The sequence below is a fragment of the Solanum pennellii genome, chromosome 10 (assembly GCF_001406875.1).
Source record: "Solanum pennellii chromosome 10, SPENNV200".
Classification (NCBI taxonomy): domain Eukaryota; kingdom Viridiplantae; phylum Streptophyta; class Magnoliopsida; order Solanales; family Solanaceae; genus Solanum; species Solanum pennellii.
The window spans coordinates 46,877,980-46,882,804 of record NC_028646.1 but is presented as its reverse complement, the minus strand read 5'-3'; positions in this window follow the sequence as shown (position 1 = coordinate 46,882,804).

Below are 4,825 nucleotides of genomic sequence, written 5' to 3'. Positions count from 1 at the left end.
TATATATATATATATATATATATATACAAGGGTAAAGTGAGCATTTCTTTTAGATTAGTCATTAATTGACATGTGGATTAGTGGAGTGACCCATCAATTCTTTCTATAGAATGTTTAGGTTATTCAAAAGCACAAAGTAATTTCTGCCACCGCGCTTCAGCAACTATAGCAAAGTGGTGATTTCACTTACAAATGATTAATTCTCATAAACAAGAAAGCTTATGAGAACCAACGGCTTATATAAGCAGCCATCTTCATTCAATAGTTTCATAAATTCATCAAAAAATCAAGTTGAGTTGATTTCAAATAGGTAAATTCTCTAACCCACACTTGAATATAATTTTGGATTACTTATTTGTGATGTGGTGTAAACTGAAAATCGCCATTTAATTGGAATTGTTGCACTAGCTTCCGGAATGGGTTTTATGATGATTTAGGGTTCTTGGAAAGGGAATAAAATAAATAGTGAATTTTCAATAAAATGGAATTTTTTTGGTGTTTCTACTTATGAGCAAAAGTAAGACTAAACCTTGTAATTTTGAGAAAAGGAGTTCACTTCGAATGATTATTATATATCAGATCAATTAGTTTGGGTATAAGTGGAAAATATTGGAATGATCTATTGATGAACCTACGAGTTATTGATGATCATGCATATATTATTTTGTAGTTAACTATGTTGGATTGACCGATTGTAATTGAGTGGTGGAAGCTAGTGGATTGTGATGTTGAAGACTACACCCTCGTACGTTGATTTGTGATATTATCATGAGCAACAAAATTATTCAAGGTATCGAAAGCTAATATTCCCTTGGCCTTTAACGTGGAATGACCAATACATTCTAAATAGATAGATAACTCTATAACTTGTATATTTAGCATGTATAGTTTATTCTGCCTGCTTATTTGTTTATAACTTCATACATATCTAGCTTATTTGTAGATATTGTGTGCATACGATTTTTATCCACCTTGCGTTTTGGGGCATGACAAAGTTGGTATCACACTCTAGGTTCAACAATCCTAGGGAGTTTATGAAGCTAGATCAAGTAAGACTTTACTTATTAATGTATTTCAATCCACATTTACAATTATGGGATTTCAAGGGCATTTAGTAAATTAATCTAGATCGAGCGATAGAGATAAGTCATAGAGAGTTATTTCTCACTCATATTTTACTTATTTGTGATACATATCATGTTTGTTATAGATAAGGATAAAGTAGTCTAGGTGGCTGCCATTAGAACCCCTCTAGAGGTAGACACCATAGAGCGGTCTCGAGTATCAGTTGATCAGACTAGGGATCAAGAAAGGTTGTCGAGTCTAATGATTTTAATGCCTCAGGTGCTTAGGACAAAAGGACATACATGAGTTCCACACCTCCAATAGTGCTATTAGTAGTTCCTATACCACCAATGGGTGCTTTAAAGCACAATATGGGAAGAGTTATACAATTACTCACTCAGTTGATAATTGCTAAAGCTCAGAGATAGAGTGTAGAGGTACCTGATGCTGCTTAGAGAGAGGCAACTAAATTTAGGATTTTTGATTTCGTTCGTATGAATTAGTCAGTATTTATTGGCTACAACCTTGCCGAAGATCCTCAAGATATCATTGAAGAGAATCATAAAATATTTAAGGTGATGCATTTATCAAAGATGTATGTTATAGAACTGAGTTCTTATCACTTGAAAGATGTTGTTATTATTCAATGAGATGTGGGAAGCTTCAAGGGGCCCAAATGCTTTCCACTGGTTAGGGTAGTCTTTTCAAAGTCCTTCATAGATTAGTTTTTGCCGTTATAGCTTAGAGAAGCATTGGTAGATGAATTTCTAATCTAAAGCAGCGTTATCTTAGTTTCAGAGAGTATGGCATACGATTTACACAACTGTCTTTTATGTCTCTAGATTGTTTAATACCCAAACATTAAGGATTCATCACATTGAAGGTGGCCTCGTGGATTTTTTGAAGGTTATTTTGTCGGTTGTTGCCCTGAATAGAGATTTGGATATAACAAGGATATGGAACATGCTTAGGAATTAGAGGAGGAATAACATCATCATGAAACAGCGAGAGAGATTAGAGTACAAAGTTTAGGGTGGTTGGCCAGTATCAGTGAAGCGGTGGATCTTCCATAAGATATGGATCAACTAAAGAGTTAGTGATCCTATATGATTTTCGAGTCATAGATATGCTCAGTGTTAGAGTTCTAGGAACCAGACCTTCAGCCCTTGAGGGGTATCGGTCGTAATCACTTTGGATGATAATTAAAAATTGGATTAGTTTTGGGTATATGTGGTAAATATTGAAAGGAATTATTGAGGATTCTAAGGATTATTGATGAACATGTGTATATTATTTTATAGTTAATTGTGTTGAACTGATTGATCCTAAAGTGTCAGAATCTAGTGGTTGGTTATGTGAAAGACTACACCCTCGTACGTTGATTTGTTTGGAATGTTTGGTGTCATCATTAGCTAAAAAATCATTCAAGGTATGTGACGCTAAAACTCCCTTCGCCTTTAAGGAATCAATTTTGTAATGTGTTTCTTATATAAAAGTCAAGTTAGTTCACTTGAATCATGAAAGTAAAACTCATATCTTCCACCTATTTAATACATTTGTTTAAGTCTAATGGTATTCATGTCACCCTTTCAGGTTAACTTTCTTAATATTTGGGTTATCGTAAGTATATTTACTTGGATTTACTATGATTTATAATCTTATAAATGTCATTTAATTAAGCAATAATGAACCACCAGACTCTGTGTGGCTCCATTTTGATGTTTTTGGGGAAGTAATGAAGCATGTTTTTAGGTAAATTTTGACCTAAAGGAACTGTTGAGATCCATTACTGGTGTTCTTTGTGTTGATTTTTCGCTTGTATTGTTTCCGACTTTTACAAGCATTGATTTGTTTGCATTTTGGGAAACAAGCTTAGTAAGAAAGTTAGTGCCTATTGATGGAATCAATTTCGAGATTCTCAACACCAGTCCACATTCTTATTTTTATTTAATTATTAGGTCCATTTCAAGAAGTTTTTATTTTGCAGTCAAAACATCTATTTTGATGCTGTGATCTTGTTTTTGATAGCATGGCAGTAATTGTAGGTTGTTCGGAAAGAGAAAGCTGTAGAATTGTGATTTTGGAGAATGCATGGTCTGCATTAAGGTAGGCTTTTGCTTCTTAGTCCTTAGATTTATCTTATGAATGTAAATTCACGTTGAATTACTGGGATTGGGGTTGGTTGATCATACTTATTTATAAGAAATCATGCCTTAGGTACTTTTTTGGGTTATTTTAAGTATTCTAGTGTGTCTATTCTTGTTAAGTGATCATGACTTACATTATGTTTATCAATTCGTAGATTATTTCATAGCTGATTGTGAGCATTGATATCTTTTATTGGCCTTAGACTAGGATTAGACTAGTGATTGCCTTAGACCTTCATTTTATAGTCGTTAGGCCTTTGGATTGTTCTGATGTCACTTTAGGCAACTTAGCTCCATGTAGAATGAAATAGAAGACTTGAGTCTTATAGTGTGATCCTTATCTAGGTGAAATGTCAACTTTTATGATCCTTTTCATATATAGTTTACCATTAGGAGCGATACGGACGTGTTTGTGGGTTATTTCTGGCTCTATCAGGTTGTTTCAGTCAAGATTTGGATTTGGAGTTTTTCTGGATATTTAGTGATGCTAGAAGTGGTTTTTCTCTGTGATATGGACTGGTTTGGGGTAAGCAAAAGGAATTTGGTGTTTTTAAGTCATCTTTTCACAGTTCGAGGTTTGTTTGTTTTGGTTTTTTCTTATGTTCAAGGACCTAGTACTTTCTTTTAGCTGAGTTCAAGGCCTCGACATACCTTCTATTAGATGTGTTAGAGTCCTTAGCACACCATATATTTGTCGGATTTGATGCCTTGCCAAACATTCTTAGTCAGGCTTCGATGCCCTAATTTATCTTTTAGCCTTAGTTTGAGTTTGGGCATAACTCTATTAGTCGGTTTTGAGTCCTAACTTGATGATTGTATGATTCTTGGGTTGCCTTTACTATGGTTTGATTCCATGGACGGTCGTGGTAGTTATGGATGTGATCTTAGTCTTATATAATAGTTTCTTATCTCTTTTGCGTATCCATCATACTTATAGGGGTTCATTTTGTTTATTTACTTTAAATTGCGACGAGTGTACCTTTTGGGCTTATGGGGTTCAATTAGGTTTTAGTGTGCTATTTATTTTTCTGTTCATTGTTACCTTCGATCATGTGCTTCTTAGTTAGGATTTTCCTAACTGTTTTCATTTTGTGGCTTCTTGTTATTTCCTTTCTGCTTGTTGGTTGTTATTTCTAACCAGTAAGTTTGTTACTAGTTATTCCGGGATACAAGTTGTCTTACCTACTGGTGAGTTATGGTAGGTGCTATAATTACTCAAGATTTCGCACCGATGGTCATTAAGCATAAAACTCGGAAATCCAAAGCCAATGGAACTGTCAAAATTGTATTATGAGGCCATCTTCCTGAAATTTTAATCAAAATCAACTAAGGAAGTTTTAGAAGCTCCAAAACATGGAAACTTGCACAAATCCAAATGAATGAACAAGTGATTGAATTTTCCATCTTATCAAGTCATAAAATATTTGGGGTTTCTATAAAAATGCTCTAAACACTGTAAAGAATGCAAAAAGGAGAAAATCACTAGAAGGGTCATTTATAATGATTCAGGCTGGCATTGTGTATGTTTGGTAGTTCCCATTTGAAGGATTTAATCACGACCCAAAGTACATCCTAGAAGTGACATGGTGAATAGGATCCCAAGAAACCCTAAA